Genomic DNA, 15197 nt, shown 5'->3' on the forward strand with positions numbered 1-15197 from the left:
ACAAAGATCGCTAAGGCCGTATATTTTGACATCTCTTTTATTTCTTAGAGTAAAATAAAGTTGCAGGATCTATTTTCGTAGGTTACTGATTATTAGGTGTTTTTACATTTAGAATTGATTGTTATGGCAAGCAGGAATGAGATGGTCGGAAACATTGCTGAATCGAAAACATATTAATTTTCATGAATAATTTCAGTAGTTCCGCATTGTCCTGGGGCTGGTACTACATGATTAGATTACCGAGATAATAATACGAGTTTTGGCCATTTTGTAATTGTGTTACTGTATAGCTGAAAAATATTAATTTGAGTTTACATAATTTAGTCCTGAAGACAGGTTTCATCAAGAAAATTGACGCCGCCGTGATTTTGTTAGATAAGCCTAAAAAGACACTAGAATTGTTCAGCAGTTATATCGGACATCATTTTCATTGTGGTTCAAATAAATAATTGCTAATCATGTAATAGAGAACAGTTAGAAAAAGTGACATTTGAACTTTGGTAATAGATACTTCCGTGAAAGATGCAAGAAGGAAAATGTTTAAATATTTCAAATATTCAAATTTGAACGATTTATTAGTTATTCCTTAGATATTTTCGTGAAAGATGCAAGAAAGAAAATATTTAAATATTTCAAATATTCAAATTTGAACGATTTATTAGTCATTCCTTAGCAAAATGCATTGGCGATTTTGACGGTAAATTAAGAACTAGATACTCTTATCTTTTATTATTTTGATGTCATTCATAGAAAAACTAAATAAGACCGCCAGTGATGCTTTATCGGTGAACTCAAATCTGACTCACAGAAGAAAATTGTTACTGAACAATTGAGAAAGGGTAAGATCTCATATCATTACTAAAACATAAGTAGCCTAGGGAAGATCCCAGTACATTATGAGTATTGATTCTTTCTCTTCTCACCACCATGATCCGGTTATGTCAGAAAATGGCAATATATTAAATGATTAAGAACATTATAGCAGCCTACAACCACATCGCCGGGCCTCCGTGTCCGACTGACTTCACAATACTTGCCGCTCACCTCTGAGGATTCAATTTCTCGCGTAGAATTCATTCATGAAAGTAAACCATCTAGCTGACATGTGAAAGGTCGATAGTAATGTAATTCTAGGAGGAGCACCTGTGGCCTTGCTCAGCCATTAAAGGCTGGAAAGTTGCCGTCCTATCTATAATAATTATTGTGCCTGTGTGACGTTAACCAAACAACAACAACAAGAAAGAAATATAAAACAACATCAACAACCATGTCGATGGTGTAAAGCAATATGATGGCAACTAAATAGAGAGATAAAAAGAAGTCCGATCGCACATATTGCTTTTCTATAAATTCAGTAATTCTGTTATCATTGGTTTTGTTTGGAGTCATATCGACGGCATACAGCAGTTGATGTGCTGTATGTTATGAATACCAAAACTAATGGTATGCATATAAGAAGTAGCTGATGGCGCAGAGTGGTAGTTATTTTGTCATCAATATGCTGATGATGGTATTATCTGCTTAATGCTTTATGGTAGACAAGAGGACCTATTTATATCATTTTTGTGTATATGAATAATGAATCAAAAGATATCCTGTTCCATAAAATAGAATGAGTTTATCTAAAACCTTTGGTGAGTATTTATGAGAAAATACTTGAGAAAATGGAAACAACAATAATATATGGGTTAAGTTTTTAAAACAACGGTTGTTTTATAGACAAAGCTTGCTTTCAAACTAAACCGTTCTCTCCAACTCTTTGTGTGATCATGTTTTTGTTTAAAAAGAAAATATCAGTGCTTTTAAAGTTTTATAGCAATCTCTGAATTACTCGACCACCATGAGTAAACTATTTTATACAACACAGTTTAAATTCCGTGTGTTGGCCGCAAAATGTCTCCCATACATAGGCCCAGTATTATGATATTCCCCGGTACTTTATGATCGTAGAATCCATTTAATGTTTACGTAATCCGGAGTTAGGAAGGCTGGTGTGTGTTGCAAAGTTTATTATCCTTAACAAAACAGCTTTAATCAAAATCAAATAAAAAATCGAGTCATGATGCATCTTATTCAGTTTTCTCTTGAAATGAATAAAAATAAAAAACTAGAGCTCTAACTGTATCGTTTCTTGCTGCTTTACGAGCATAAGAGGTATATTATGAACGCATGTTCAAGTATGACTGCCATGCAATAACGCCACAAAAAAAATCTTTGAAAATGCTGAACAGTCTCGACGGCTTAATTGATATTACGACAGGATTTTTGTTTAAAAATAAGGAAACATTAGACCTAAGCTTTTGAACCCGATAGAGGCTATTTCACATTACTTTCTGTGGGCAATCGCAAATACTTTTGCAAGCTTAGAACCAGCTGAATGAATTGATTTGTTAATATCAAAAATCATACCTGGTCATATACTAGCAGTGCAATAATGTCGCGCTGGTGCTGGCACATCACAAATTCCTAAAATTGGTGACGGCAGTACTTTGAACGGGATCAATCACTTGACAATGTTGAAGTGACATTCTCGAGCGTTCTTATAATTGTTTCTAGAAATAAAGGGTCGTCTTGGGACAACTTCAGGCTGCTTGTAATGACATAGTTACATTGCTAGATGACATCTAAGAGATAGCGAGTGGCAGATTATAAGTCGATATTTCCTGTTTGATATTACTTGCAGAGAATATTAACCTGCAACAAAAGATTATGGATTTTAAGGTATTGAGGGGGCCTGTTTTAATGAGAATAAAACTTCTCTGAGCTGAAGTTTTTTTATACTGTATTTCCATACTGTATAAGGTCATAAACTAGTTTAATTATTTAAACTGTCCAAGCAGGAATGTGTGGTCATCAAGAGGTTAACAGAAGATCGTTGCTAAAATATGTGTGTGCTGGCTTGTGTGTTTAGTGTTATACACGCGAATGTCTAATTTATTTCATGTGGCGTTTCCTTGAAATCTGTTATCGTTTTTCATTATATTTTTTTCTTTTTCCTGCTTTTTGTTGACCTCCAGCTTATTACAGTGTTATTGTAATACGAACGAAAAGAACTGTTTACAGATTTCAACTGGCTTCAACGAGGTCGTCATATTTTCATATCGTGTTCAAAAACAAAAACACATCTATCTGAAAATGATATTGCATTGTGGTTGCTTTATTCATGCGAGTCAACTTTAAATGTTAAGTGTTTGCGCCCTTCTAAAGAATAATCGCACAAAAAAAAACAAAGACAAATATCAAACAGGGAATGCCACGTACCAAAATCGCAGTTCCCCAAAACGAAACCTACAGCACGCAGACGTGCACACCACAAAGACACACGAACACACATACACATACACACGCACACACACAAAGCCAACACACGAGGACAAAACGAACAAACAAAGGAACACAGTGGGGCACCGCCTTGGACCGGTCAGTGGCAAAAACACGACTGGGGAGCTTAAACCGGTTTATGGTGCGCACCCCCCCCCCCCCGAAAAAAAAACAAAGACAAATATCAAACAGGGGATGCCACGTATCAAAATCGCAGCCCCCCCCCCCCCACCCCCACAAAACGAAACCTACAGCACGCAGACGTGCACACCACAAACACACACACACATACACATATACGCGCGCACACACAAAGCCAACACACGAGGACAAAACGAACAAACAAAGGAACACAGTGGGGCACCGCCTTGGACCGGTCAGTGGCAAAAACACGACTGGGGAGCTTAAACCGGTTTATGGTGATCACCCCCTCCCCCCACAAAAAAACAAAGACAAATATCAAACAGGGGATGCCACGTATCAAAATCGCAGCCCCCCCCCCCCCCCCCCCCCACAAAACGAAACCTACAGCACGCAGACATGCACATATACGCGCACTCACACAAAGCCAACACACGAGGACAAAACGAACAAAGGAACACAGTGGGGCACCGCCTTGGAACGGTCAGTGGCAAAAACACCATTGGGGAGCTTAAACCGGTTTATGGTGCGCACCCAACCTCACTCTTACCCCCACCATGTTCCAAAGACACGGGACAGTGTAAATAAAAGTAATCCCCACCAGGTGAATCTCTAATACACGTAATGGAAACAAAAAGGCATGGCATGTAAAATACAAAAATGCTCGTGTATAAATATATAAAAAGCAAACCTTTAGAACCAAAAACGTATGTACTCAATGCCATTTCAGAAGACAGAGTAACAAGAGAAACACCCGTAAGGGCCCGACGAAACAGGCCAATCCATTTGTACAACTGTGATTTGTTTTGAAAAAAATGAAAATAGTTATCGTATATTAAGGTGATATTTCATATCTCGTACTTTAACTTACTGAATGGATAGATTATGAACGTAAGACAAGACATTGGTCCTGGGGGATGATGGAGACTATTCAATGTATCTTCATATTTGTGGTAGAGTTTTGCTTAAGCTAACTAAGACTCTATTGATAAATACGTATAGTGCCAATCAAGTGGTGGCACCTTTTTAAATCCGCTAATAAATGTGTAGACCCAGATGTACAATATTTTATCTTTGAATCGTATACTCGGTTTCATAAGTGTGAAAATTTATTTATTTTAACCTGTTTAGAGTAGTTTCAGTGTTTAACGTGCAAACGCAAATTTTGAGCATGAAATATTCTTTTTATAAAAGCAGTAGCTATGTGTACAGCGAAATAATAATAAAGGCTGTTTTCGTTGCACATACCAATGACATACGTTTAAAAACAAGTATGTGTATGTTCATGTGTAAGAAGTTGTAGCTAATAAGCTTTTAGTATATAATGTAAATATTTTCATATGTTCCTGATATTACCAATTTGTTGTAGATTGCCGAGGGAATGTTTCATACTACATGATTAGGTCTAAGCATTGTACCACATACTGAATACTGAAATTGCCAATTTATTGATCTGTTATAGTACAATTACATACGACCATGAGTTATTAGAGAAAGATGGCAAAATGTTCGTGTTGTATTTAGATTTTAGGTAAATACATTTAGAAGATAAATAATTCTGACAAGCTTTAAGCAGTAAATGTTACTAGAGAATTAAGTCAGTTTCTAAAATCATATTCACTTCAATCAGACACCTTACCAGACGCCTTAAAGGTGACGATTTCACTTAAAGGAAACAAAATAAGTATATGGTATTTCAAAGAAAATACATTAAAATCAGTGTAAACTGGGCTTTTGGTATTTTTTAAAATTTATGTTTAAAGTATAATTACATGTACTAGTTTTACAAATTATTTTTTTTTATTTGATCTCATGCTAGTAGAAATAAAAACAATGCCTTTTGTAAATTCTATTTTGAAAGCTAGCCTTGAAATCTGTTTTGGTACATGTACTTACAACATATGTAAACGCTGAGTTCTGCTCAATGCGAAGCTAAAGGGCCTTGACTGACAGTAGTATGCATTTCCATTACCGCCCACAAACAGATTCGACCTTTGCAGTTTCCACTTTTTTTATCTTGATATAAACAATTATGTATCGAACTTTGTGAACCAAAAGCAAAAACACAACGGTTCCTTGGTGCTTAATATTTTTTTCCTGCTTCAGCACGCCTCTTGTATCCTGGATCAGGAAATTGTGATATCGGAAATATGTAATGATTATGATAAAGATATAGAAAAAATGTGTTTCCCATAGGCATTCGTCACATTTGTTTGGTCAATAAAAATGCTATACTAGTATATGATGGAAAACACCAACAGACAGTACAGGGCCCCAAAATAAATCCAGCACCAAAAATTGTCAAATTCTGTTAATATTTAAAAACTTTTTTCTCAGAACTGAACAATTACAGTTAAATGACCTACCCTGGAGCTGAAAGATACATGCGATGTGCGTTGTTTGCATGTAGATATTTGAACATATCTTTTTGGTTGAAAAATGAAAGAGCGTGAAACGAAGGTCGCCTTGAAATGCAGCACTGTAAAATTAAATTCCTTGATTCAATTAATATGTAGTAACTGGGTGCTTGATTTTTTGGGGTCCTGCATTGTCTGTTGGTAGTTTGCCCTTTTTATTTTATCATCACTAAACAAATATACCTTAGCCTATGATCTGTCCCAATGATATCGCCAATACGGAGAACATGAACTATAATGGAACTCAAATATCTGCTATTAGTATCTAGAGTGTATTGGGAACATGAGCTTTAAGGCAACTGGTGGCTCTTTAAGTAATAAAAATAAGAGTATCTTGTATTGATTATGTTACAACGAAGTGTATGATACACTTGAACACGGATTAATAAAGAGGTTGAATTGGTATACAGCAGGAAATATTCATTGTGGTTGGAATAACGCAGATATTGCAATAAGGGTATGACTTGTTTATTCGTTTATTTTTTTAATTTGTGCAGTATATATTCATGATCTGGAATAAGGCAAATATTGCAATTTTGGTAGGATTGTTTCATTCTCTTTTAACGCGAAAAGTATACAACTTTTTGATTACCCATTTAACATTAAATTTCTATTTTTACAAGAATACCATAAGGTTTTGACGATATTGACAAGTGTACAGATCTGCTGAGTCCTGAATTAAATCAAGCTGTTTGCTTTGTGTTCTATCTGAAGACACCGTAGATATACTAGCCTGATACCTAGAGGCATGGTAGAGTAACCAACATTATACACACGTATCACGGTACATAAATAAAATCTATAAGAATATATTTTGGAAGCGCAATCAAGCAAAACAGTAGCAAACACGGTTCATTGCGTTTGTTCAAGAAAAGCAAGATACAACACCTCTCTACACCTCTTGACTTATGACAGGTGCATAGTGAATGTACAGTGTAATTCCTTCTAATAAAGCAGTAAGTTTGTTTCGGTTTTAATAAACTGAAGTGATATAAAGTGTAACAACTGGGTTAGATTGAAATCAGAACTAGAGATCTACTCTATCTTTTATAGAACATATATTCATATGACACTGTCACGTGAAAAAAATGTAACATTGTGAACCATGCTATCTTTTGTGCCAAAACTGATAGCAACGCGAAAATACTAAACATATTAATAGGTATAGAAATAATATCATGTTTAGAAACAATTGTAAGCTAATTCATTTGCCGCCTGTAGAGTACAAATTTAATGTTCCGCCTCTGTTATGACCAACGGTGTTGATACGACATTGTCGAGCATTCTTGTGATAGATTTCATAATAAAAGGTCGCCTTGGGATAATTTGATGTCGCGTGCCATTATTCTGTTGCAATGCTAGAAGTGTTCTTTCAGATAGCGAGTGTCATATTATTGATCAGTTTATCCTTGTTGATGACAGAATAAAATGTCAGCAACAATTAAAGAGTACTGCTTAAATTTAAAGCAATAAGATGACGTTTGTTTTTTTTTTCAGTGATAGCGTTTGTTCTTCTGTGAAAACATCGTCCAGTCAATATATGTATATATTCTAAATGTAGAAAATACAGCATTTTGCCATACTACGTAGTATTTTGATTGTTTGGATTACTAATATTAATAGATAGATGTTTATATTCACATACGGCATTGCTACTTGCTTGATTTCCGTAGACCCAAACAGATTTAGTTTAGCCTTTTCACTAAATGACTGAAGTAAATAGACATATGAAAATATAAATGAAATGGCATACTTTCAACAGCATTGTTATAAACAATGTTGACTATGTTTATTGGTAAGAATATATGAATACTTTTAGTAAAACTTTAAAATACAATCTGATAAAGATAGTAATAAAAGTATGTAAACATAGTGTGAACACATGTATAACAAAATCGTGTCTGTGTGAATGGCTCATTTAACATGAGGCGCCAAATCTCTAACTGCTTCTTGATTTGATGATAGTTGTAGAAATTTAGATATTACAAAAATGTATTCTCCTGCATTGATTTGCCCATGTACTGATACTTACTTCATGTTTTTTCTTTATGTTCAATGTATTAGCTCATATTTGTAATGTAATATTGTAAATGACCAAAGGTATGTAATTTGCCAATTTGCCGATGAAAAAGTGGATAATAGGATCTAAAATATGCATATGATTAATAATGTAAACATTTTCTCATGTTCCCGATATTTCCAATATGCTTGCGATTGTCGGGAATAGTTTATGTTATATTCAGTTAATTAAGCCCGAGCATTGAACTACTAACAAGAGTCAGACAGTTTGTAAATGAAATAACCATTGTATTGATATTTCATCGTATGCATCATTTTCCTTTAATCAGGATCTCTTGGAGAACGAGTTTTCGTTATCCATTAAAATTTGATTTTATGAATGAAAGTACAAATGATATACGGTAGAGTAAAACTGTACAACGGATATAAACAAAACGTGCATTTATAAACATGTTTGTCTATTATGTGTGATATGTTTTCCAAATCTTGCCAATATAGTCAAAGACACGATGTCTTCTGAACGAATGATTCTGTGCGACTGTTGTCAAGTATATATATTCCTGCACACTGGTGTGTAAAATAAATTTTACTAGATCTATACCTCCTTGGACTGCTAATCATCGACCATTGGACAGTGTTTGATATTTCCTGGTCCTTTCTGATTATGGGCTGTTTCTGCGTAATAGAACTCCGCCAAAATCGGTACTAGGAGGCATGAAGGGTGTTGCACATTCCAGTACCTCTCATCAACAGACTCAGTGAAACTAATTCTGCTATTGTATTGCTTACTTGTAATCCGCTCTTTCAAAATGTCTTCTTAAAAATCTTATTTCTTATAAACAATCATGCATCAACCCCACGTCCTTAATTCAGGAACCAACAAACAGTTTTTTGACGATGAAGAGTTTCGTTCTTTGCCAGTCTGTCACGCGCATCTTTTTGTCAGAATCTGGTATTTTTGTTTAGTGCTTGCATTCATTGCTTCTCTAATAGCTAACTGTGGCAATTAGCGAGTTCTGTCCCTGTGGCATCGCTTGTATCGCCGATAATACTGTATTGAGTATATGAGCTATAACTGGTGACACTCGGAGAGGAGAAATAAGAGTAACTCCTATTGATTATGTTACAACGATCTTAAGTTCATTGGAAATAACACACAGTATGTAAGCACGATTTGGAATAACGCAATAGGGGTAGGAGTTTTTTTTTTTCATTGGCGTCTTTTATATTCAACTGATTCAACATTTAATTTGCAGCAGTTAATTTCGCTGTATCAGTTTCCTTGCCAAAAAATGTCAAACATTATATCAGCAAGTCGTTTTATGCATTAAGCTGATTCAATATATTCAGTTAATGACCATGCATGGGCGGATGTCAGAATGACTTTGCTAATGTAACAAGAAAATGTGTTGCATGCAAAATCAGTCCTAACTCAAAGGTCAAGTTTCATACTTAAGGCAAAAACATAGTAAGAAAGAATAAAGATGTTTTCCATGTCATGACTGTAGCTATTTAATTAAGATTTTATGCAGTAGGCCTAATTTGTATTCAAATAATTTGGCACGAACAATCATAATAACAAAACAAGGTTTCTAGCGTTAAGGTCAAGGTCGCACTTGCTGAAAGACTATATGTTATATGCAAAACACAAGTTACCAGTCACAGTTGATGGTCACAATAAGAGGCCGAATATTTAAGTCATTTTTTTTTGCCTAGCCTTTAAAAACAAAGAAAAATATCAAACAGGGAGTGCCACGCACCAAAAGCGCAGCCTCCTCAAAACGAACCCCCAGCACGCAAACGCGTGCACCACACACACACACACTCAAAGCTTACACATCGGGACAAAACGAACAACACACACACACACACACACTCAAGGACAAGACGAACAATAAGCATACACACACGCGCGCACACAAAGTCAACACACAAGGACAAAACGAACAAACAAAGGAACATAGTGGGGCACCGCCTTGGAACGGTCAGTGGCAAAAACACCACTGGGGAGCTTAAACCGGTTTATGGTGCGCACCCAACCTCACTCTTACCCCCACCATTTTCCAAAAACATGGGACAGTGTAAATAAAAGTAATCCCCCCTCCAGGTGAATCTCTAACCTTTCTGTTAATGTATAAGAAAGTGAAGGTTTACTATATGCAGAATGTTCCTTGCAAGAGTTACACCCCTTGCTCAAAGGTTTGTGATTACAGTTTTATAGTTTTATAAATACGTTTCTATTGTATAAGTTCAATGAGACACTGGACGTGCACTTCACTTAGCGATAACATTCGTATCAAATTAATTATATATGTTTCCTTATAATTTCTTGATCTGCTTAGTTCAGCAAACATGAATCTATAGAAAGTGTTTACCAAACCCTTATCTAGTATTTACATAAAATTTATCAATTCCACAGGATCCTGATGTTCTTACTTGCTTATTTCCATAGAACCAATACTGACCTAATTTGGCTCTTTCGTGCAAATAGTGAAGAAAATTGACCGTGGACCTTTAAATTTCTTATGTCATGTTTCCTCTATCAAAACAATAGAAAAAAACGCGCTTTCAGCTGCAAATATCAGAGACGACAAATTAGATTTCATTGCTATCGTGCATTTATGAGAAATGTAATAGCACGCACTTAACATATATTGTCTTAAGCTATGACTAATATGCATGATTTGCACGTATGCTCTTGCTTATGACGGATCGTTAAATAATCATTTGATAAATAATACTATCACATATTCCAGAAGCTTGCTCTACAAACAGAAGGCTGAAGTTATCATATTATTGACCTCTATAATAATGAACTCTTCTTTGAAAAAGGAGATTTCTAATAGAAGGCGAAATTTCTGTTTTGTTTTTTCAAAGTATACAGTAACTGTAACAAGTGTTTATACAAAAATTCGTCAGTGCGGCAGCGTATTCATTAACGCAATCGAAACCACGTGTCTTATCGTATATAACACATTATCCCAACCTCATTAATTAATGCAATTACCGTTTTATAATGAAAAGCAATACGTGTTCTCCAAGTATGATTCGGCACGACTGTCTTCAAATGTTCTCCACTAAGTACGGCATAATATTGGTATGCATAATACTTTTGAACACTTCTTTTTTTTAAAGTCACCTTTTGAATGAACAGCTAACATTTTTGTAAACAATTACATATTTATACAATATGTCTTACCTCCATTTTGCGATCCAGCAAACATCCATCTGTTGACAAAGATTTTTGATACCATATTATATGACAATGTAACTTTCATCTTTTGCGTTCGATGCAACTAAAATAATTGCTTTATATAGTAATTAACGTATTTCCTGACTCGTTGCACAGTCGTAAGTATACTTTCTGTGTATTCTACTGATATTCGCAACAATTACTCCTTCCTTGAGAAAATGGCAAACATGGCAGCGAAGTGTGTTGTGGTATGCATTATACTGTCTGAACAGTTCAAAGTGTGTGGAATGATCTTCTAAGTGTTAGTTGGCATCTACATCCAAAGCTCTGTATTTGTTTCTCTTATCCATACCTTTTAAAACTAATAGGATATGGTTGAGTTAAAACCCGATCTTGCATTTTGGAGGAAAAGTTCCTATAAATAGGTGAACGTGCGGAAGTCCTCTCTGATAAAGTGTATAAATGTAGTACGTCTGTGAATGGCTAAAATGAACTGAGCGGCAACTATGTGAAAATTAATTGGAAACTCTATCGAGGAAAGTAATTAGCTTTCTAATTTATATATTTTTTTGCATCGATATGTAAAACGGAAAATGTTGCACTGTGAGCCAAAGTATCTTTAGGATATAGAGGCAATCGTGACAGAGTGGTTAATGTCTCCGACTTCACTTGCCCCTCACAGGTGAGGGTTCGACCATCACTCGGGGCGTTCAAGCCTGATGACATAATGCACGGAGGGGCACCTGGGGTCTTCATCCACCATCAAAGCTGGAAAGCCGCCATATATGACCTATAATTGTATCGCTGCGACGTTAAAAACTAAATTGATATTGTTCACGTTACAGTGATCGCTGAATGAACTGTAGCCTCTGTATTCAGTAGCGAGTGATACTCTCTCAGAACAGTATTTTGTATCAATAAGCTCTATAACTACACACACTGTATACGGGAGCAATATTTAATGGCCCGACAATATATTCATGAGGTCTTTTAAGACAGGCAGAACAGCTTGCATGTTTAGTGGAAGTATGTATTATCACTGAACGATGAGCAGTCCACAATTGACCATATAAGACAGAACTTATAAATAAATATTTGTTGAGCATAGTATGTTCTGTTATGAAATACATGCTTTAAATACAACATAGTTGTGTCTTCTCACACTGGTCAGTTTCTTAATTAATCTTCTGAGAATTAATTTTAGGCCAATTGATGCATTAATTACGGTCTTAATTAACATGCATTTTAAATTGAAGGTACGTATAGTCTTAGTGGTAGGAAATGAGAATACAACCCGCTTTTTAAAGTGTATGCTTCTATGTAGTATGTGCTAATTAGTTTAGTTTAGTTTAAATATAGTGATTGCAAAATTACAATTCATGATATATAGTACAAAAGATAATGCTTGAAAAAGGATCAGAGCGGAAAGCAACGGCTTAGGCCTATATAGCTCTACTAGGTCTTCTCCTATGTGCTAATTAATGCTTTAACCACTTCATATTTTATTTATGTTATCAATGTGTTCTTATTACTCTTTATAGATTGTAGCTAAAAAATTTCAGCTCAGAGATTTTATATGCTGTAACGAATTTCTGAGCTGAAACGAATCCCGTACTGAAACCTAACCAGGAATCGTGCCAGAAGTATGTCATGCTATAATTTCATCAAATGAAATTGCAATGGTCTCACCTTTTACTTTGAAATATTTCTAATTCATTTTTCTTTTGATCTGGCATAAAATAGTCCATGCAACTTAATTTGAACACAAGTTATACACACAAGTTTCAAATTGATACCCCTGTCTGCAATATTTTGTCCGCCATTGCAATTGTCACCTGATAGGGTACTCTTCATTTTGAAAACCAATAGGCGGTACAGAATCGTTATTTATTGACCTTTTCTGAGAATTTAAACCTTCTTAGGTATGTTTTTTATGAATTTTATCTAAAATGGTTATGTTTATGATTAAATTAAATTCACAAATAGGTAAAACTTTGATCTTGATTTTTAAAGATAACCACGTGCTCTGACCTGTTGCATGACGTCATCAGTTTCTCACGAGAGTCTGTGCGAGATGTTGCGGTTTGATACTGGTTAGTTAACCAAATGGTGTTTCGCCATAACTTAATGGTCGCGACCATCAGAAAATAAAAACAGCGTCAGTTACGTTATGGTAGCCAAAACTATATAGATTGTATTCTTTTGCTTATCAAAGGATATATTCTTGTTCTGTCGGAAAATAGCTAATGTTAAACTATTATTACCTTAAATTAATTGAACGAGGCCATTAATGCATTATCGTAAAAGAAGAAGAAGAAATCTATTCTGATTTATTTAGATAATTTAATTAGTGGGGTACTATTAATATTATGCATGACTTCGAACTCTTTATTTATATTTTTACCCTTGATCTATTTAAATTCTAAACAAAGTCTTGAAGATGACTTTATAAAAAAACAAAACAAACGAAAAAAATATAGATCCAATTATTTCTACAGTAGATAATCTACCTGTGCGTACAAGTTTACGATACATCTTACGGCTAATCAAAGAAGTATAAAATACACAGATTATTTTTATAGCTCTTTGGGCTAATTTATTTCTTTAGGTTTATACATTGTGAGTTATCCTTCCTGACAGCTTACTCTCTACGAAGGAGAATTTTAAGACGATACAATTGGTAAAAAAATGTAAAATAAATAAATGATATAAAACATCAAATTTCTGTGTAAGCTCGTTGACTGAAAGCCATTTTATAAATGTATCTAGGGGTACGGATCCGTACATCAAGAATCTGAATTTTGAGGTAAGAATCCTTACCCCTATATTATCCTGTTAGGGGTTGTCTAGGGCTACGCACCTCCTTTTTCCAGATGCTGTGTGTTATTACATCTTTAACTTTGTTGCAAATGAACAGTGAAATTAGATTTAACCAATATTCAACTACAATTTGAATCTAACTTGTTCACAGACACAGATACCAGCATTCATCCGATTCTTAACTTTTTCTTTCAATAAGCTTATCTTACCAGCATTGACCATATCGACATTATAGGATAAATCCCGTGTTCCGATATTTCCGTAAATAGAGTCAGGGGGGCTGGCGAGATTAAACGAAGAAAACAAATCGGGGGTTTTTTTCGGCCGTTTTTATAGCCGTTATTAGGCTATATTCCCAATGCTAAAAAGTATGTATTTTTCCCAAAATGAGTGCAAAAATTCCCAATCTACATTCTGAAAAAAAATTCATCAAAATTGCACAAAAATTGACCAAATTATGGACAATTTTGTAATGGAAGTAATTTAAAGAGGTTGTACAATGTGAAACAAGTGTATAAGAAAGTGCTTAAATGCATCCTTACTACATCCTATGGGACTAAATATATATTTCCCAATTTGGAACATTTGCGCATAAAAATTCCCAATTTTGGGGGTATAGGCTATGTTCCCAAATTAGCTAGAAAAAACCCTGCAAATAATTCATGCGAAATTATGAAATGGGAGCATTTTCGTCAGATTTCTTGTGTTTTAGGTAAATTAAGTAATTATAGTTTAGCTCATGCAGTTTTTATTTATATTCGTAAATATTTGGTTCAGGACATGGCGAATAATGAATACAGTTAGGACAAAACTGTATTCAACTAAATTGAATATTCAAATGTATCATTTCAGTCCTACTAAAAATCCGTCACAATAAAACAGTACTATAACATTGATTAAAATGTGGTTGTCAGTCGAGCATGGGTCAAATTCATTAGCCGTTACCAACAAGTATTATTAAATACGTAAGTTAGGGCCACTCAAAACCATCAGTAGCATCTGCTACAGGTGATATTAACATTTTAAATTTCCTCACAATCATTTTATTGCATTCTCCACTATTAGAAGCGATGTGATAATATCCAAATAAAACCTGTGCAAAATGTTGCTGTTCTTTCAGGGTATGTCATAGAAATCGGAAATCACGTTACACAATACTGAAGGGCTGCTGTTCATTGGTGGAGAATGCAATTGAAAGACCGGGGGGAAATTAAAAACGTTAATATCCTATGTAGCAGATGCTTTTGAGCGAATTTTCTTATTTTCATTTATATAATCATAGCCTT

The 15197-nt window shown here is 34.8% G+C and overlaps 1 protein-coding gene across 4 annotated transcripts in view; it reads left to right on the forward strand.

Annotated features, from left to right (window-relative positions):
• Positions 1 to 15197, forward strand: part of LOC123558019 (phosphatidylinositol 3,4,5-trisphosphate 3-phosphatase TPTE2-like) — a 93301-nt gene that overhangs the window by 47113 nt on the left and 30991 nt on the right. The window lies entirely within an intron of this gene.

Source organism: Mercenaria mercenaria, chromosome 5 (genome assembly GCF_021730395.1).
Source record: "Mercenaria mercenaria strain notata chromosome 5, MADL_Memer_1, whole genome shotgun sequence".
Lineage (NCBI taxonomy): Eukaryota > Metazoa > Mollusca > Bivalvia > Venerida > Veneridae > Mercenaria > Mercenaria mercenaria.